The 22661-nt window shown below is 35.1% G+C and overlaps 1 pseudogene; it reads right to left on the bottom strand.

The window, feature by feature from the left end:
- Window positions 1-2872: 2872 nt before the first annotated feature.
- The window catches only part of LOC105729957 (lupus La protein-like), a 48490-nt pseudogene continuing 28701 nt past the window's right edge, over window positions 2873-22661 (bottom strand).

Genomic DNA, 22661 nt, shown 5'->3' with positions numbered 1-22661 from the left:
ACCCCTTCCATATCCCATAGGTTATCTTTACCTATCATTTTAAGTTCACCTTCATATCACCTCTCAGAGAAGGCTTTGTTGAGCGACACACGCCCGTCTGGCTGAAACACTTTCCCAGGTATTCTGGGAGCTCCACTTTGAAGCTGGAATGCAACACATACCAGTGTGTATAATTGTCTATTTACCTGCCTTTCTCCTCTACTGGAATATAAGCTCTCAGGAGCAGGAAGTCTTCCGTCCATGTCTATATTTTCAGAAACTTGCAATATGCATGACCAGTAGTTTGTACAAAATAAATATATGTTAAATGAATTATTCATTATATAACATCTCATATTATATAAAAGTTCAAAGGAGACATATTAAAGAAAAAAATAGAGAAATATTTTCAAAGTAAAACTTCAGAAAACTTCAAAATGTGAGGGTTTTTTTTGACAAATAATGTTGGAGAAGCTGTACATAATGCCTTCCTACTTAAATTCAAAATGCATCTTACCGTATAAAATGTACTTTCTTAAAAGTCCAGAATTAAAGAAAACTTGACTTTGTTTAAATCAACCTCAGACATTAATTTTACAGTTTTTTACTGTGAATCTGTTGGTATAGTGCAGAACTAATATAGGTAAATGCACTTTGGAAAGTACTTCATTTTGGTAAAGCATGACATTTATTTTTCATACATAGATGGAAATAGGAAGGGAAATGCGATATTTGTCTTGATTAATTAAGAAATAAATATCTAAGAGTACCAATTTCAAATATAAGTTAAAAGAATATATATACGTACATCAAGCAAAACATATTTAGCAATGTTTAATGAAGTTTTAATACCTCTGATCATATTTTTATATCTTTTTTATCACAGACTATGCCAAACATAAGTCATGAAGCCCAATTTTTATGCTTATTTTTTGAGGAGATATGTCTATATCCTCAAAATTCTTAGAACTGTGTTAGCAGATTTGCTCTTTTGTTACATGGTGCTGGCTTTTTCTTCCTCATCCTCATTATTTTGGTATCTTAACTTATAAAATTAAATAAACTGTTAGTGGAGATCGGAAGGATTCTGTTTCAAGTGGCATATATGAATGTTACTGACAGCTAATTTACACCAGCATTCTTAAATTAATAGTCCGATAGTAAGCAAAGGTACTATTTCCCATATCCTTAAGATTTTTTAAAAAAATTAAAAACCTAACAGGATGTTTGAGATTTTTGACTACAGTTACTCTGCTTGAGATGAGTATAAATAATATAACAAATAAAACAAATAACCTAATCATATAAAGCCTTCTATTGCAGAAGAAGAGGTATGATGTGGAATTCAGCTTGGAGAGTATGCAGTCAAACCCTTGTTCAGAAGTGAAGAATGAATACATTCATATTTTTTTGTGTGTGGAGAATGGGACAGAAGAGAATGAACAAAATAAATTTAAATAGTATGGTGTAAGATTTAAAGAAAGAAAACTAAAAATATATGAGACTATTTTTGTTGAAATAATTTCTCTGATTTGCTTGAGCTGTGAGTCTAAGTGTCATTATGGAGATTGTAACACTTTTCAGATTAACATCATGTAGCATTATCAACACAGAGATATTTCAAGGAACACTGAGCACAGCATTCTTGGAGACAGGTCAGCAGTCATACATTGTTTTTTGCATTTGTTATTTTAATAAAATATACAGACATTTTAAGACAATGCATTCAAACTAGTTTGTAACCTGTTTTTTCTTTTTCTCTTTCTTTCTTTCTTTTTTCTTTTTTTACTGTTACTGGTGTATAGGAATGCTTGTGATTTTTGCAGGTTGATTTTGTATCCTGAGACTTTGCTGAAGTTGTTTATCAGTTTAAGGAGATTTTGGGCTGAGACCATAGGATATTCTAAATATACAACCATGTCGTCTGCAAATAGACAATTTGACTTCCTCCTTTCCTAATTGAATACCCTTTATTTCTTTTTCTTGCCTGATTGCTCTGGCTAGAACTTTCAATACTATATTGAATAGGAGTGGTGAGAGAGGGCATCCTGGTCTGGTGCCAGATTTCAAAGGTAATGCTTCCAGTTTTTCCCCATTCAGTATGATATTGGCTGTGGGTTTGTCGTAAATAGCTTTAATTATTTTGAGATACGTTCCGTCAATACCTAGTTTATTGAGGGTTTTTAGCATAAAGGGCTGTTGAATTTTGTCAAAGGCCTTCTCTTTATTGAGATAATCATGTGGTTTTTGTCTTTGGTTCTGTTTATGTGGTGAATTATGTTTATAGACTTTCTTTTTTTTATACGTTAAGTTCTGGGGTACATGTGCAGAACGTGCAGGTTTGTTACTAGGTATACACGTGCCATGGTGGTTTGCTGCATCCATCCCCCTGTCATCTACACTAGGTATTTCTCCTAATACTATCCATCCTCTACTCTCCCACCCCCTAATAGGCCCCAGTGTGTGATGTTCCCCTCTCTGTGTCCATATGTTCTCATTGTTCAACACCAACTTACGAGTGAGAACATATGGTGTTTGGTTTTCTGTTCTTGTGTTGGGTTGCTTTAGAATTTGCTTTCACAGGTCATATTTTTTCATCAAGATAATATTAATGATTGTTAGTGTTTACAAAATTATTATGGATGCAATTTAGGAAGAATCTTCCTTTTGATATTTGAATCATCTGAAATAACACAAACAGAACTGTACGTTCAAAAAAATAATTCTAATTTGGGTAACAGAAAAAAAGACAAGGTAAGTGGCAAAAAAAAAAAAAATTCCTTTCTCGCAGGTGGACATTGAAGTGGACCTGATTTACTTTTCTTTTTAAAAGGCTTCTGAAAAAAAGCAGTTTGAAACCAGTTTAAAATGAATGAAAATTTGGTTTACTGAACTACTGGTCTCCAGCACCATTTTCTCTTTTCTGTTTCTTTGCTTGTTTCTTCCCTTGCTCTTTTCACAGGTCCAGTTGCACCGTTTTCATCATCACTAACAAATAAATTTCCTTTACTTTCTCAGAAAGTGTAATTTTCTTTTAAGCAGACCTAAACTGTGTAGCTTTATTACCTTTCCCTTTCCTTTAAATCTGTGACGTTTTGACCTCCATTTGTTTAGGAATTCTTGCTGATCTTCTATAATTTTTTTCAATGCTTCTTTTTCCACCTCTTCTATTACTTTTCATGTCACTTCTGTGTTCCTTATTCGCAGGCTACCATTATTTGTATCTTTGGCTTTACCTAATGTTTCCTTGGCTTTTTCTTTAAATAGAATTATCCCCTATTTTACTCCTCTGACAAAGACTGTCCATTTTATTACACCATAATTTGAGAAAAGGATGTATAAACCATCTCTGTAGGTCTGATGATCTAAATCACCTGAAAATTTTAGCAAGCATCCAGTCATTTCTTCTAGAGATTTCATTTCAGTGTTTTCTTCATTTAGCTTTTAATTAAGCTTACACTTTATTTTGTTTTATTTCTTCCTTTTTTTTTTTTTTTTTGGAAAGTAATCTTCCTTGAAAGATGTTAGTAGGTCTATGTCCTTGTACTTCAGTTCAGGGGGTATCTACAAACTTCTCAGCAGATTCGATGCTATCAAACACAGCAAAACTCAATCTCTAAAGTACCTTAAGCGGTGTTCTTCCCATCTGAATAGTACTTAACCTTTCTCTTCTAACCATTCTTTTATGTTATCAAGAGTTGCATCAGTTGGGAAGCTTTTAATACAAAGAAATCTGTTTTTAGTTAGGGTGAGGAACAGAGTCTCATTTAGTCACTCAGGCTGGAGTACAGTGGCTCAATCTCAGCTCACTGCAACCACCACCTCTTAGGTTCAAGAGATTCTCCTGCCTCAGTCTCCTGAGGAGCTGCAGTACCATCAGATTACAGGCATGCACCACTATGCCCAGCTAATTTTTCTTTTCTTTTTTTTTTTTTTGTATTTTTAGTAGAGATGGGGTTTCACCATGTTTGTCAGGCTGGTCTCAAACTCCTGACCTTGTGATCTGCCCTAGTTGTCCTCCTAAAGTGCTGGGATTACAGGCATGAGCCATTGCACCTGGCCACAGATCTGTTTTTTTTACGTCATTTGTATACTCATCAGTCACTTCACGCAAGGGATTACTTTGAGATCTTCTGATTTTAGTTTTATCTTCACTGATTTCCATGAGTCCTGCCTTGGAATTGCTCAATGCTTCCACATTCACATTAAAGTCTATTGTTCGATGGTTCAACCTGTTGAATTTTCCATCTCCAAAGGTATCCAGACTTCATCCAGTCTGATCTGTTTTTTAAGAATGTGTCCCATGGATAATTGAAGTATCCAAAATAATACTCAATTAGGTGACAGATTTTGACATTAAGGGCAGCCAGTTTTTTGTTTGTTTGTTTCACTATCACCGTTTTCTGCCCTTGTGGCTATCTTTAAGGTCCTGGTCCTGCAGAATGTGGTATCATTCTATTATTGCAATCATTTAAATAAAATATCACACTTTGATATTATATTTTCCCTTGGAATTTTGTACATATAAGTAAATGGAAATTAAAAAGAAGCAAAAGAAGTATTTCTCTGAATCTACAAGAGATAATTATTTGATATTTTTGTTTAATTTTTGCATCCAAACCCACAATTTGCATCTGAAATTTGAGGAGAGTTTGCCAGTCAGAGTTTCTTAAATTTTTTAGGAGTTTCAGTTATTCTGACCGTCGGCATTTTGAATAAATCAACAGAATTGACTTACAGGCTGTGAATATAAAAATCTGTTTATATAAGGTCAGTGGTCGCTACCAATCAGAACCAGATATTTTATATAGGTAAATTGATTTCTGAGGCCTACCTACTAATATGGACAGAAGACAGGGAAATACTGGGTAGAGGAAGGTGGTTCCCTGGCAAAAGCCCCACCTTGAAACTTGAAAAACTCTGGCTCAAAGGGAGGACAGGCATTTCTGTTCTCAGGCACAAAGAATTGCCTTTTGCCTGCCACATTAACTGGAGACCTTATGCCTGCCCATATTAACCTGAGACCTTAACGGGCACAAACACAAGCAGCTGAACATCCAGAGGAACAGAGTGGCGGGATGGCACAGCAGAGAAAGAGAGAAGAGAAAGGACATCTGGATACAAAAGGGAGTTCAGCCATGGCAGAGGAGAGTCTGACCACTGTGCCTCCTGATTCCAGGGGAAGACCACCTTCTCACTCCTTCCCCTGCTTCCAGGTCCCCATCTATCTCCACCTAGCTGAGAGCAACCTCCACCACTCAATAAAACCTTGCACTCATCCTTCCAGCTCAAGTGTGATCTGATTCTTCCAGTACACTGGGAAAGATCTCAGGCTGTCATGCTGGCCCCCTCCCCTTATGCTAGGGCAGAAGATCTATTGAGCTGATTAACACAAGCTGTCTGCAGACAGCAAAGCTGAAAGACCACACTGTAACACTTGCTGGCTTGGGCTTCAGGCATCATAGACACCCACTCCTAGAGGCCGCTATGGAGCTGGATCCCAAAAGCACACTCCAGAGGCTCTGCACTTGCTCCTCTGTATGCTCCCCCGGAGATGTGAGCCACAGGGCAGTGGGATGACTAAGGAATGAGCTACATCCCTGAAGCACATCCTGCAAAGGAGATAAGGGAACTCTACAGTTTCACCATCATGGAATCAAAGCAGAATAGACTCGGGGAATGAGTGAGGAGACAGAATTTGAAATCTTCAAGATGAAAAAGTTCTAAATGATTGTTAAGTGTGGCTTATGAATAGCTAATACAGAAGTCAACTGCATCTAAACATTCCAGCACCATTTGGTTTTGTGTGTGTGAGCTGCCTTTCTTCTAACATTTTCAACAACAGAGGGCATAGTGATTTGTTATTATCGAGCTATACCATTCCACAAACAAAGTGCATATGCAGGATGGCTGTGTAATGATGTGATAAATCAGTCAATTTGAAGCTGGCAGAATATCATTAGCATTGCTTTTATTTAATAGAGGAGAAGAGAGGCTTTTTGAAATTGATCTCTAGGTAATGACTAAAAATAATTGAGTTAATATAGAATTTTACATAGAATGATAAACTGCAAATCAATAAAGCTGCTAGTAAAAATATGAAATACTTTTAAATTTATTTTTTTAGAAATTATCCAAAACATAATATAAAATTTAAGTTAGTGTATTATTCTAGATTCTCCAGAAACACACAGACACAATTATACTATTATATTCGGTAATATATATATATATAATATACGCATATATATTTATGTGAAAATATATGTGTTGTATTATATCTAATGAGGTGTGTATATACATATATATGTATATAAATTACTCTTACATGATTTCCTAAAATGAACTGGCTTATGTGATGTGGAGACAGAGAAGTTCCATGATCTGCACTGGAGAAGCTGCAGACCCAGGAGAGTATGTTGTATAGTTCCAGTCCAAGTCCAAAGGCCTGGGAACCACAGGATGTAATTTTGTAAGTTTCTAGTCCAAGTTTAAGACTGAAGACAAAAGAAGATCGATATCCAAGACTGAAGACAGTCAGGCAGGGAAAAATAATTCTTTCTTACTCAGTCTTTTACTCTGTTCTGGCCTTCCACTGATTGGATGAGGCCCACCTTCACTGGGAAGTCTATCTGCTTTGCTCAGTCTACTGATTCAAATATTAATCTCATCCAAAATCACCTTCACAGACACATCCAGAAATACTATTTCACCAAATATTATGGTTAAAAACTTTGGCCCAGTCAGGTTGACACATACTATTATCCATCACATATAGAATGGCCTTATCACAGTATTTCACATTTCATATGATGCATATACTCTTATTAAGTATTCTGAGCTCACTTTTAACAATGTGGTACCAGTTCTTTAAATGATATTGTGCAAAGTTTTTTTTCCCCTTTTTATCACTAAAGTGTATTAATAATATTGTAACTACCTGCCATAAAATATATTTTTATGTAGTTTCAATAGTATAGAGTCTCTAATTTGATGCCAATATTTTTTATCTGATTTAGTATTACATGCTGCTTGTATATATACATTTATCATTATAAAATATGAATATATAATGAAAGATACAGAAAGAAAAAAAAAGAGCCATTTGCTATCAGGATTGAAGAGGATTGTGCTCTAGATGTTTGTGTATTCTGCCAGGTATTTCAAACTTAGAAAATAGTTTCCTTTAGAAACAATGAGATATGAGGTGGTTGATTTCAAAATAGTACCACAGAAACAAATTTAATCCATGTTGTACTCAAATAGAAGTACCGTTAGCACCAATTTCTAACTTTCATTCATTATTTTTTTCTATGGAAAACTCATGTTGGCCTATGCATTTTATTTCAGATTTCATTTAGGTAGTGTCTGTCTGCAAAGTGAAAGAGATCTTTCTAAGATTGAAAGCAATATTTCTTTTGTTCTAAATTTTTACTATTGTATATTTCAGTTGACTTAATGGATAAAGAAAAAATCTGGGATTGGAGCTATGACATGAGTAGAGATTTCCGACATTTGTTTTGGATTACTTTCTCTTGGGATCTAATAGAAGTTGAGTGAGTATCTCTGGTTGACTGTGCTAAATGAGCAAAACCAAAACTTCTGTATTGGACAACAGCTGCCACCTCCCCTAACTTATTTTGCTAGGATAATCATGATTAAATTTTATGTAACTAAGAAAGATAATACAGTGAGAGGTAGATCTACACATCTAATAAGTAGGTATTAGAAGTTTACAAAAAACGTGATTGTAAAAGAAACAAAAATCCTGTTTACAATGAGCCCTGCTTCTAGTGGTAAGAACAGAGGAGAAGCTCCAGAAGTAGCTTTAAATATCTTCTCATTATTGTAATGTTCACCTATCTTCATGAGGTGATATCTTGAGACTTGTCTTTGACTTTCTACTTGAACAATGACAAGTTGGAAGCCCAATAGCTGACAAGCTGAAGTCTTCAACAGATCCTTTTTACTGCATTCTCTACCAGATGCATCATTCCCACAGAAAGAATACTGGAACTCCCATGACTGTATTGGGAAATGAATATGGAATTTTTGAGTCACTTAAGAAATTTATTGTCTGCTGTTTCCTTCATATATCTGCTGCTAGACTGATACTATACATATTTTTAGCCCATTTAAATGGTTTTGAAAAAAATTGCCTACACCATTCTTCATCATGTAATTCAATTACCATGAGTTGACAATATCATGTAATGCGTTATTTTTAACTAAAAGAGTCAACTAGGGCCAGGCATTGTGGCTCATGCCTATAATCTTAGCATTTGGGGAGACCAAAGCAAGTGGATCACGAGGTCAAGAGATCGAGACCATCCTCGCCACCATGGTGAAACTCTGTCTCTACTGAAAATAACAAAAATTATCTAGTTGTGGTGGCACACGCCTGTAGTCCCAGCTACTTGGGAGACTGAGGCAGCAGAATCACTTGAACCTGGGAGGCGGAGGTTGCAGTGAGCCAAGATTGAGATCGCGCCACTGCACATCAGCCTGGGCAACAGAGTGAGACACCATCTCGAAAAAGAAAAAAGTGTAAACTAGAAGCAGAAAGAAAGATGCAATGGAATTTATATTTTGATAGCTGACAATGGCAGCAGAGTGAGGGAACTAGTGAAAGATAGAGAAATAATTGTTTTCTTAAAATATGTGAGTTTTAGAAAACAAAAGAGAGCCTCATGCACTCAGGGCTCTGATAGATGATGCAGATCCCAGGCCTAGGACGGGCAGTAACTTCATTTGACCAACTAGACTGGGATACAATACAAGATTGATGTCAGGGCATCAAACAGCTGTAAATCTTAAGTAAAAATGATCATGTAGCTCTGTCTGTGCTGCCTATTTTTATTTTGTGGAGAGATTGCCTGTATTCCACACTTGTCAGTTATTAAATTTGCATATTTAAATGAAAAAAGCAGAAACACATATCATAGTAAATTGTAGTTAATCTTCTTCCCTTCCTCCTTAAGCATGTAGTAAACATGTTCAGGGATCTATGCTAATCAGTTGCAGATGAATATATATACATATATGTGTTCATATATACACACACACACATACATACACACACACACACACACACACACACACACATACATCAATGGTTCTCAATCCAAAATAATTTTGTCTCCAAGGAATAGTTTGCAAATGTTTGGAGATATTTTTGATTGTCATCACTGGTGAGGTGCTCCTGGCATCCAGTAGGTGGAGCCTAAAGATGCTGCCGAACATCCTACAATGCACAGCACAACCTCTCATAACAAATAATTACCTAGTCCAAAGTATCAGTAGTGCCAACTGCTAATAGATGTAAAGAACTATGCACTATAAGGCTGTAATAATATTTTAAAATGCCATTTTATTTATTTTCATACAAATTTTTGTAGGAAATCTATCCAAATATTTCTCATAATTAACTACTTAGCCAATCCATGCAAAGGAAACATAAATCTCAAATCTTTTTTGATAATGTTTACATAAAAATAGCAATAATTACATTTCTTTTAAGCACTCATAATAAATTGAAATGATGCTTGGAGGATTTTGTCAAGTTCAAGATATGTTTTCATTACCATGAAGTTTGATTTATTCCAATTACAAAAGTGAAGTTTCACCACCTAAAATACATCTACTAAGAGTAAAGCAAATTCAAAAATTGATTCTATTTCATTTTAGTGCAAAATTCTTTAAGAAAATATAGTGTGGGGATCGTATAAAACTTATTTGGATTTGTTGGCGCCATGTCATTCTGCTATTAATGACTCACTTAAGACATACTTAAGTAGATAAAGTTAATTAGGATAGTTTATTACCTATCTGTGATTATTTAGAGACATTTACAAAGAATTCATATTTAATAATATTTCCTCAACTAACTAGCCACAAAGTATCTAAAATATCATGGTTTTTTTTTTTTTTTTTGGCCTATGGGTTTTCATTTCACCATTATCTATTTAAGCAAAAATATCTCAAAGCAAAGATGTAACAATTTTAAGATAACAGTAACTTGCTATAATTTTTTTGTGTGTAGAGGATTAGTAGACAATCACTTCTAAAGATCCAGAGATAGAACACAGAGCAGATAAACATTGATGATGTCAAAGGAGAGCTAAGTAAGCTGGGAAGCTGATCGGGGTGAAGAATGCCTGGGTCAGGCCCTAGGATATGCACTTTTTGCAAAGTATGCTTTAGTTTGGATTCTGACCAAAGCAGACTCTAAGACACAGAGTTAAGTAAAAGTAGGTAATATAACTACAACAGTGGGCAACTAAGGCAGGAAAAGAAGAAAATATAATAAGGGCTGCATTAACAAGCAGGTTACTGATACGATAAATTAGGGTTTACTTTATTGGAAATTCTCTAAGGAACCAAATAAGCCCTGCCTTAATATTTTCACCCTAACAGACAGAAAATGTGAACTATCTATCCAATCAAGTCCTTTAATTTTCCAGAATACTTTTTCCATAAACTGAGCCTTCTCTTGTATCAGGCAAGGAAAATTCATCAGGCATGGAGAGATATATGTACAGAAAACGTCCACTGCAGCTTTAGACAAACCCAGCGGTGGCACAAGGAAATAGTGGGGAGGCTATCAACAAAACCTACTGTGGACTGAGTGCGGTGGCTTACAGCACTTCGGGAGGCCGAGGTGGGTGGATCACCTGATGTCAGGTGTTCCAGACCAGCCTGGCCAACATGGCAAAACTCCATCTCTACTAAAAATACAAAAATTAGCTGGGCATGATGGTGGGAGCCTGTAATCCCAGATCCTCAGGAGGCTGAGGCAGGAAAATCTCTTGAAATCGGAAGGTGGAGGTTGCAGTGAGCTGAGATCACCCTACAGCACTCCGGCCTGAATGATAGAGCCAGATTCTGTCTCATGTCTCAAAAAAAAAAAAAAAAAAAAAAGTACTGTGAAGTATTTAATGTACTCTTCAAAATAACTATTATTTCAATTTAAGAAACAGGAAAACTGAAACACGGTTTGGTAAGAAAACTGAGGTTCACAATTGTTAACTAATTTACTATTAATTCACATAGGCTTGTAAGAACTGTAGTGAGGTTTGAAATGGAGATATTCTAGGCTGTAATTACATGCCTATGATTTTGCACATGCGTACCTTACGAAATGCACTAAAAAGACAATGAATACTAGTGCTACATCAGGATAATACTGAGCTGTTAACTGGTGTAAAATTGAAAAAGACATTGATTTAAGGAATTATATAAGAATGCTGAGAACAAGGCAATATTTTGTTTAAGTGTAATTCAAAAACATATGGTACTTACAAATACATGTGAAGGATTGGCCATACATATTTCTAAGTGCTAATTCTTTTAATACTATTGAGAAGATCTTGGAGACAGAATTGTTCTGTAAAATCACGTTAACTGCCAACACCACTTGATTTCAAGAAAAATTAAAACCGCAGCAGGGTCTTTCCAACTTCTCAAAAGATAAGAATTAATACATCTTCTCTATGGAAAAGAAGAATGTAAGAAAATTGTATAATAGGCGGCAGAGCCTACCACTGAGCATTGCACACACACAGAGAAACTCTATACATGGTAAAAAAAAGTTTGAGGAGATTACACACACACATACACACACACACACATATATATATACATACGTATATATATATGTGTGTGTGTGTAATCTCAAACTTTTATATATATATATTATATATGTAATTATATATATATATATATATTTATTTCTGTTTTAGATTAGCTTATCTGACCAGATAGTTTTCCACTTTGTAGTCTTATGGATTATTGTCTTTCCCCTGATGCCATAAATATGTTGAGTAATGCAGGGACAGAGAGGCTATTTGACACTCTACATTGGCTGTGACAAAGGCTGATCATATATGCCTGACCTAAGCCATGGAATAATACAAATTGGGGAGGGGGAGGAAGTTATGTGTACTTTACTAGATGACTGGTCATATTTTTTTCCCAATAAACCTTGTGTAATGTCTTCATCAATGACGTGTGTCTTGAAGCCTCTGCATAATGCTTTCCAGATATTTCCACACTCATTCTTGTGTTGACCAGTTGCTTATTTGCATTGAACACTTGAGCAGAAATTCTCAGTTAACTAAATTTTACCTTCATAATATCTCTGCCTCTCAAATTTCAGTCTCGTTTCCCTTCAACCACACTCCATAACTCTTCTCTATCTTTCAGAGATTACTTATCATGGTGGTAAACTTTAAGTGTTCATTTTTTTCTATTAATGCTAACTATACTATGAATACATTACTCAGAAACTTTGAAAAGGCAATGCACTAAAAACCTGAAGTATTCACTGAAATATTAAAAACCATTATCACCCTCTTCCCCTAACATCTTCATTTTATATCAGAGCCTCTGTGGATTAGGCCAAAGACATAATTTAAAATTTAAAATTTTAAAAAATGGGTCTACTTCTGTGAGACCAAATTTTTTGTCTTCTGTCTGTGACTGAGAATGTGCAGTGTTTATACTTCTGTGCCTGGCTTATTGCATTTAACATAATGTCCTCCAGGCTCATCCATGTTGCTGATAATGATAGAATTTCATTATATTTTATGATGAAACAGTATTCCAGGCTAGGAGGGGCATCTGGGGAAGGATAGGAAGAGTTTGGTAAATGATGACAAAATGATAGAAGGAATAAATCCTGGTGTTCTACAGCACTATAGGGTGGCTGTAAGCAACAATTTATTGTATATTTTCAAGTACCTAGAAGAGGGGATTTTGAGCATTCCCAACACAAGGAATTATAAATGTTTGAAGTAATAAATATGCTAATCACTTTGATTTTATTATTACAGTGTATACATGTATCAAAATATTATACAGTTATGAGATATAAATGTATATAATTATTATGTGCCAATTAAAAATAATGATAATGAAATGTAAAAATTCTTAGGGCAGGAAAAAAAGCAGGTCTGTAATAGAAATGTGTTTTTCTTTCAGCATATGAGCTATAAATAATAAGCAGCCCTGCTTTCCTCTGTCTTGGGTGGTCTATGAAAACCATTCTGTGTGGCCCACGCAAAGTTGCAGTGCTGCGCTGCAGCAGCTCCGCCAATGACATGAGTCAGAAACTGGAAACTCGAGACGATGACTGGAGGGCAGTTGTTTTTCCCTTTTTACTTGTTTGAGTTAAACAATCCCAAATCATATAAGCCATTTTCCAATGAGCCAGTACAGAAAGTGGTATCAAGGGTGTAGCTCATTTAAGGCAGATTTGAAAGTCTCTCAATTTCTAATGCAGATCTACTCAATATGTTTCACATGTAAGTAAACTGAGTGGATTTTTATTTTCATTTTAATTGCTAGCACTGGCCATTTTAAAAGACAAACTATTTTTTGATAAAACCAATTTTTCAGATACTAAAATAAATTACAATGAAGCATGCAACCTTTTCAAATCTGTTTTTCGATTATCAATATAGCACATCCTATTTTTTCAGACCTTAAACATAATTAAATGTCAGAAAATGTCATGTGAGTTATAGATTTCAGTAATGATTTGCTAATTAGTCTACTTGGGTACTTAGAAAACCTTTAGATACTACAGTCTTTTGTTTCAAGATCTTCAAGTTTGGTAAGTTTAATCATTAAAGAAGCTTCTGTTCTTCTGGTAGGTTGTTTATTTTCTGGTTCTTTAAGTAAAGGCAAACAACTGTAGCATGACCAAACGCTTCTAAATGCAGCAGCTTATGTTAGAGTACCCTCCACCTTCTGTGCTAAAGCTTCTAGATCAAAGACAACAAATAGCAATGAATCAAGAAAAGTAGACAAGTGTGCTACTTCAGTTTGTTTCTTCTTTGGCCACTCTCCGTCAGCCCTACAGGTAACAGCTCCTTTCTGCATGTGCTATTTCGTTATACTTTTGGATTCTCTTTTTCATTTTTTTCTTGCCTCAGTTGATAGTGGACAGTTTTGCTTATTAGTCTTGTTTAGGTGAATGTGGCCTTCTGTCCTGATTGGACTCTGATGAATACACTCTTCTTTTTGCCTGGTATCTTCTTCTCCTTCTATACTCCAACAAGTTACAACTAAAAACTGTTCCTAGGCTCAAACCCCCACTCTATCTCCCTGGACCTCAAGCAAAGTAAGTTACTTTTATTATTCTTATTATTCACTGTGTTCACATGTTTGCAATACTCATCCAAGTATAACAATGTGCTCCATATACGCATTCCTCCTTCGTTACATGTGGAGTTTCCAAGTAAAACAACCATGTCTTTTTTGTCTTTGTTCCTCAAAAGTTGAACATAATGCCTAGAATATAATAGGTGCCCAATAAATAGTGTTTTATAAAAAAAATTGTGAAAAAAGAATATAATCACTAACAACAAAGCAAGTCCCTTAGGAAAGTCGTTTTCATCAGAAAGGACATCAAAACTAGTATTAAATGTTTTTGAATTAAATACATCTCACAATATTTAGTGACACTTTATAACATATTGTGTGTTTCTTCCCTGTTTATATTATTTACTATAAAAAAACATTTCGAGACTCCTCTTTGATAAAGTTAAGTCATTGTTTAAGAAGCTGCTGTTTTGCTTTTTAAAAATAAATGGAAGTGAGTAGATTGTAAAAGACTAAAATATGTAAGTTTCTTCCAAATGCAAGAAAATACTAGTATATGTGAATCATAATACGTATTTCCAGGTCCCCAATACATAGTGAAGTCTTTTCTTTCCTCCTTAGATCTATCTAGAAAATTTAAATGTCTGTTAATCTTTGAACATCTTTGGATGGCAGCTATTTATATATCAAAGCTATACTAGTCAACTTGAATTCAGTGAAAACCAGAAAAATCCAGTTATTGTGACTAAATTGTTTGGTTGAAGTTTTATACCAATGGGAATCAGTAGAGACCAAATTGAATCATAATTCCCCTTCTCCATGACCTCTGTCCCTGTCACCCATGAAAATGTTATGTCCTCAATCTATACAGAGCTTCTGAGGCATAGTTCAGAGAACAGAATTACCTATGTCACTGTCACTGCCATAGCAGTTACTCGGCTTCTGCTTTAAAAAATGTAATACTTCCACATGACCCTAAAAAGCCCCAGAAAGTCTTATAAAGGTAAAGCAATCTATTCTACTGTCCTAATTATTAAGGAGCTATAAACATGAGTCAAGATGCTCTGTTGAGTTATAAATGGTTGATATTATAAGGTGTGAAAAAGTGTGGAAGGGACATGATTTACAAAATGTTTTCTGTAGCTTTAGATCAGAGAGTAAGTAAAAGGTTGAGCTGGTCATTTTCTATTCACAACCTGAATATATTGATATCTTTTGGCTCAGAAATCAGATTATAGAATTTAAAGAAAATCTCTATCCACAGCATGAAATTAGCTGAAAATGTCTTCTAGACATTAGATCGTTTTCTGCTGTATACATAACTTTAAACACTAAGACCTAAGATATATTATAATCAAAATAAAGCATAAGCAAAATCATAAACAATGGCTTGTAAGCTTCATCATAACTTTAGAATACAATTCAATTCTTCTAACCATTTAGAATCTGAAATTGGTTTTGAGATTACTGAGAGCAATGAATTTATTTATAGAAAACCCTGACTACTCACCTCTTGAGGATTAGACACTTTTAAAAAGGTTTCTAGCCTGAAGATTTAGGAATTATATAGTTCTACACTTCAGGTCACCATGATTCTGCAAAGTCCTAAAAGTGTGATTTCTCATTATAATTTCATCTTTGAGGGCAAAAGAACTGTAACACTGTGTCTTACTGTCCATTGGATATTTTATGGTTACAGCTTTTCTGAATTACTAAAAATACTAGAGAAAAAAATAAGTGAAAGTTTTATTTTCTTCTTTTGTACTATATCTGTGAACAATTTTATTCTCTATTCTCTTCTCCCATCTAATTAACTCTGCATACTTTAGTACTACTTTAGATAAGGTGAATGTTTTGGTTAATTTTTTATATATTTGAAACACTAAAAGTATGTATTCCTGAACATAATTTACCATTAAGCTTTATGTTAATGTAGTACTGGTTTATACTTTAACACTTTAAAGAATGTAACTAGAATTCAAAATATTTCAAAATGAACTTAATGTATCAGAATTAATGAATAACTTTAAAATTTAAGATAGCTTTAAAATTTAGAAAAATTTCATTCTAATAAAGATATGAAACAAAGGTATAATTGATCTTATTATACTAACAACTCCCAGAAGGACAAGAGAAAATTAGAACCCTGCTATAAAAAACCTGTCTCAATTCAAAATTCATTATATCAGTAAAGAGGAGAAAAACTGTGTGTCAGCCAAGCGGAAACCATAGGTAAATGCATCTCTACTCTCTTCCGCCCTGCATCCCTTCCCATTAAAATGACAATGAGCTTTTCTGTAGTAGATTGAATAATGGCAGCAAGCAAAAATTATCCTGGATTATCTATGTAAGCTAAATATTATCACAGCAGCCACTAAAGTGGAATAGAGGGAGTAGAATCAGAAGGAAAACTGATTGTGGAAGAATAATAGAGATGCAGATTCATCTCTTTTTCATTGAAGAGGACGGAAGGGGTACATGAACTAAGGAATGTGTATGACCTCTAGCAGCTGGAAAAGCATGGAAGTGAATCTCATTCCTCCAGAAAAAAGACAATTGGAACTTAGTGAATTGAGACCCATATTGGACTTCTAAATGAACTCACCCAATTTTAAACTAATTGATGTTATTTTAAAGGCATGGAATTTGTAGTACTTTTACAGAAGCAATAGAAAACCAGTTCAATCCTCAAAGTAAAGTTCCGTGTCCTTTCTTCTTTCTATGATATTAATTCATCTAGTCCCTATCATGTTCCACCAATGCTACTCTTGTAGGGAACCAGCCCTACATCACCCGTGGGTATCTGGAGTTCGGTGGGACAAAGGAATGAGAAAAAGACAGGTTAGAGAAAGTGGTACCAGGGGCCATCACTTTATTACTTTGGAGGAGACAGTGAAGGCCCTGAGCTCTGATCATCCACACTATTTATTGGTTACAATCACTTTGATCTATAGGGTAGGGGTGGAGTGATGGTGGGGAGAGGGTGACATGATGATGGAGTGAATCAGTGAGCCGGAACTGATGTGTCATTCTAAAGACTGATAACAGTGGTGGTTTCAGGAGTTTCACAAAACTCCAGCTGGTGGAACTTGGGCCTTGCAAGGAGCCTATAAGTCTGGCTATGTCATAGTGCTATGAAGGGGTTTTATGTCCTTTAGTGCGATGTTTGTGGTAACAGAGCCGAGGTCACCCTGCACCAGAACATGAGGCATGGAGAGGCCTTCCTCCTCAGAGGCCTCCTACGGTCTTCCATAGTTATTGTTCCTTGTTTATATGTTGCTCATAACCGATTTATGTGCACTCTGTAAGTCCTTTCTCCTTTGCTACTTTTCCCAACAACTCTTAGTTAACTTTTACTGCAAATTCTGCAATAGTGGTTCTTAAAACCAATAAACATTTATTTAACACCTATTTTGTCATGCAAAAAACTCTATTAGACTTTAAGAACATCACCATCAATTAAACACAAAGCCTGCTGTCAACAGGGATCATTAAGTGTAGTCCATCACCATCATGAAATTAATAAGAGTCCAACCTACAACATCTCACATCTTAACGTTAAAAGATAAACAGAGCAAAGTCTAGCAAGATGTTTAATTAGGCTTTTTGTATATTGTAGTAAAGACTGCATATGTTCAAGACAGCTTATCTAGAAGGGCAGCTGTAATAGACAAGCCTTGATTTTGCTTTCTATATTATTTTCTAGGTCCACCATAATAAGTTACCAGAAATTTAGTGGTTTGAGTGACAGAAACTTATCATCTCACAGTCCTGGAAAATAGAAGTCCAAAATAAAGATTTTAGCAGTGTTGGTGTTTTCTTAGGGCTATAAAAGTTCATGTGTTTCATAACTTTTGCCTAGTTTCTTGTGGTTTGATAGCAACTTTCCACATTCCTTAGCTGGCATTGTAGAAGCATCATTCCAATCTCTGACTTTATATTCATGTGGTGTTCTCGCTGTATGCGTGTTTCTGTGTCAATTGTTCCCTGTTCATAAGAACACCAGTCACACTGGATTAGCGCCCACCCTAGTGATCTCATCTTAACTTTAATTATATCTGCAATGACTTTATTCCCAAATAGGTCATATTCTGTGGTACAGGGAGTTAAGATATTGATATATGAATTTTGTAGGGACAAAATTCAACTCATAATACTATGCTGCAATGAATTCCCCCACTATCTCTTTTTCATCTCAGAAGCCCATTAAAAATGCTTGCTTTCCTGAGTCTCACCCACCTGTGCAAGTATGGGCATATAATTTAAGTTGGGCTAATCAGCATTTCATCCTATGTCAGAGCTCTCCAGAGAAACAGAGCCATAGAACCAATAGAGTAGATGGATAGATAGATAGACAGACAGAGACAGACAGATAGATAGATAGATAGATAGATAGATAGATAGATAGATAGGACTTAATTTGAGATTTAGCTGACGTGATTATGGGAGCCAAGAAGTCCCACAATGTACTATGTGCAAGCTGCATGACCAAGAAGGCCTGTGGTACAACTCATTCTGAGTCTGAAAGCCTGAAGACTGGGGATGCTGACCATTGACTGAAGAAAATAGATATCCCAGTTCAAGGAGAGACAGTGGACTTGGCCCTTTTCCACTGTTTTGTTGTATCCACACTCTTGAAGGACTGAATGATGCCTGCTCCCATTGGTGGAAGTGGATCTCCTTTATTCAGGCTACTGCTAATCACTTTTACCCTCACAGAACAGCTCAGAAACGATGTTTTACTAGCTATCTGGATAATTTTTATTTTAGAAGCAGGGGTACATGTGTATGTTTTTTATGTAGGTAAACTGCAGGTCATGGGGGTTTAATGAATAGATTATTTTGTTACCCAAGTAATAAGCATAGTACCCAGCAGGCATTTTTCTTATACTCTCCCTCTTCCAATCTCTTCCCTTAAGTTCACCTCAGTGTCTGTCCTTCCCGTTAGTCTCCATGTGCTCTTGTTTTTAGCTCCTACTTGTAAGTGAGAACATATGATATTTGGTTTTTGTTTCTGCAATTGTTTTCTTAAGATAATGGTCTCCTGCTCCATCCATGGTCCTGTAAAAGACATGATTTTGTTATTTTTATGGCTGCGTAGTATTCCATGCTGTCTAAGTACTACATTCTCTTTATCCAGTCTACTGTTGATTGGCATTTAGTTTGATTCCATGTCTTTGCTATTGCAAATAGTGCTGCACTGAACATATGCTTGCATATGTCTTTATAGTTAAATGATTTCTGTTTATTCAGATATATACTCAACAATGGGATTTCTGACTCTAATGATAATTGTGTTTTAAGTTCTTTGAGGAATATTCACCTGGCTTTCCACCTGGCCGAATGAACATACACTCCCACTGGCAGTGCTTAAGCATTCCCGTTTCTCTGCAACCTCACCAGTGTTTGTTATTTTATAACAGTTTAATAATAGCTATTCTAACCAATGTAAAATTGTATCTCATTGTGGTTTTGCAACTGCAACAAAAATAAAAATTGACAGATGGAATTTATTACACTAAAGATCTTTGCAGAGCAAAAGAAACTATCAAAAGAGCAGAAGACTCACAAAATGAGAAAAAATTATTTTGAAATTGTGCATCTGACAAAGGTCTAATATCCAGAATCCATAGGAAACCTAAATTTTCAAGCAAAAAGCAAGCAACTCCATTAAAAAGTGGACAAAGTTTATGAACAGACGCTTTTCAAAAGAAGACATATGTGTGGCCAACAAGCATGTAAAAAATGTTCAACATCACTAATCATTAGAGAAGTGCAAATCAAAATCATAGTGGATTCCTGTTAAATCAGCTAAGTTGACACATGAAATTAACCATCACAAATCCTTAAAGTTATTTTTTTGGTGAATAGACTACTACTAAGCTAAGCAAATGGGCACCATCTCTTTGAAGTTTTCCTTAGCAATGGAGAAAAAGACATTGTTTTGTGGTTCATGTTAGAATGAAATCTTAGAACAGGTATTGGTCAATTTTTTTTCTGCTATATGAATAAAATCTGACCAATAAACAAGACAACACAGAGAAAATTGGAACACTGATAAAGAAAAATGAACATCTTGATATAGTTGATTACCTGGATCTATCTGTATGTGAAGTCTTCCCTTTGAATTTTTCATATTATACTTTGATAAATTTTCCCTTTATATTTAAACAAGTGTGGTTTGGATTTCTGACGTAAAACTGAGGAAAGTTCTGCTTGAATGGTTTTCTGAATGAGCAGTCAGGAGCAAAAGCTCAGGTAAATTGATAATTCCAACATGTTCATAACATAAAATTTATTCAGATATAATATCTATTCTGCAGTTAAACCTTGATGACAAGATTAAGTAGGAAACTAGCCTTTGACATTTGTAGTGTGAATATTCAATGTACTTTAGATGTTCAGTGTGATAACCTATTTTCAAATAAAAATACAATTGAATTTCCTAAATAGGAAGGAGCTATCGGAGGTAGTTTAATGTAGTATATTCTTTTTAGTCTGTTATTTTTCTTTAATCGCTATTATGGGAAGCTCAAATACTGCTGTATTGTACTATGCCACATTTTTCTATATCAAGATAGATATATCCCAGAATTGTATTTCCCAGAATCTGTTTTCCTGTATGGTTCTGAGTTATATTTGGACAAAGGAAAACTTACAGAAGAATGAAGTAACAGCCATTCTTCTTGGAATGTTATCATAGTCATATATGGTGACAGACCCACAAGGTAGCTGGAATATCACTCTGTTTCATGACTTTTCAATTGTTGTTTTTCTGACTGTTGACTCTGTTAAAAAATATTCCAAGTTGCTTAGATGCAGACCATGAGAAACATTAGACATTCAGACAAAACAGCTTCCCATAGGCCTTTGTACAAGCTCTGCTTTGTGAACCCACTGCAGGGACAAGAGGTAATCATGGGTGCCTCATAGTTCCCTGAGAGTCTTATCTGTCTGGTGTACCAGTGCTTCAGTCAACTTGTTGGGAACTCTTTCCCTGATCCTACTAACCTTTCTTAAACAACACTTCCCATATCTGTGTAAGGTATAATTTTTATAATAATCTCTTACCTTCATCTTATGTATTAGTATCTTTGTTTGCTTGACTGAACTCTGAATGATACACCAACTCAAATTAGCACTCAGAAACCATGTTAAATATTTACTGACATACTGTCACTTGTTCAATGCTTGAGTTATTTGCCTAGTGCTTTCTGAAGCTCATAAACACAGATGTTTGATAGAACAAGTTTGGTTTACTTTACATAATAGTTCTATTTGAATATTAACCTCTTAAGAATATATTCAGCCTCAGTGAGAATTGGCAATGTCTAGATTGTTCTTTTTTTCTACATAATTTCAAAGGAAAATAAAAAAGAGGGATATAGAATATAAACACAATGAGAGCAGAGATTTTACTTGTTTTGTGTATTACTTTATCTCGAGTACCTATAACAGTGTTTAGCATGCAGTAGTAGCTCCATAAGTATTGGTAGAATAAACAAACGAGATCTATTTAAATTTTCTAGTTTTTTAAATTAGTTATTGGAGAAGACTATCTATAAAATGCCACCCTTTCCCATTCTTGGAAATAACTATTTTTTTTTTTTCTGGATAAAACTTCACCTAATAACTTCAAAAATGCTATTTTAGTGGGAGCTACCTTAGCCTGAATACCTGCCATAATTTCCTTGTTAAGGCTTAGTTTGGCATCCCAAATTGAACTTCTTTTAAGTGGTTTAAATTTATTTTTCTCCACATGGGAAACTGAACAACAGTACCGAAGTAAGTTTCTTCTTCTGAAAATATTTTTTTTAACTTAGAAAAGAGGGACATTTCAGTGATACACACCTCAAGTTTAAGGTTTTGGAACTTCTGGAGCCATATTTACTCCCATGCAGAGGAAATCTGTTGGCAATGAAGTGAATAATGCCACCATACAAAGAAGCAGAGATGGGAAATTATACTATTCATTGAGGTATCCAAATCCCTGCTTCTGGTTGGTCCTTAGGCCAATCTATTTCCCTATATTTCCTATAGTTTGGATGTTCCACCATTTAAAAGATATAACTTGGTATCATTGCAATACTTGTCTTTATTTCACTTATGTTAATTCTTGTTGGGCTTCCATTTGCTGCAGTTAAGTAATCTGGGCTGCATTTTTTGGAAGAGGATAGGCTATGTTACAATAACAATGATTTCAATAGCTTGACCTAGGTCCTGAAGTGAGTTTTCTTTCAGGTAGTGATTCAGGTCTTCAGATAATTTCAATCATGTGGCTCAGTACCATCTCAATATATTGATTCCACTGAAACTCTGACAGCTGCAGTAACAGCATAGAAAACTGACAAAAGCTCTTAAGCACCCAGATCAAATTTAGCACATACTACTCCATTCTTCAAGTCCATTGGGCGAAATTACTCATATGGTAACCAACATAACTGTAAGGAAGCCTTGAAAAAATAAGCAGAAGGAAAATTTGGTGAGCCCCACTCTCTCTGCCTCATTAATTATTATGTGAACTTTACCTCTGCAGAAATACAGTAATACGTTATGTCCTCCAAAGACTACATAAT

This window comes from Aotus nancymaae, unplaced genomic scaffold (genome assembly GCF_030222135.1).
Source record: "Aotus nancymaae isolate 86718 unplaced genomic scaffold, 86718_ANA_hifiasm-v0.15.2.pri h1tg000019l, whole genome shotgun sequence".
Taxonomy (NCBI): domain Eukaryota; kingdom Metazoa; phylum Chordata; class Mammalia; order Primates; family Aotidae; genus Aotus; species Aotus nancymaae.
The sequence above is the reverse complement of the archived record's forward strand: the minus strand, read 5'-3'. Positions and strand labels throughout refer to the sequence as shown.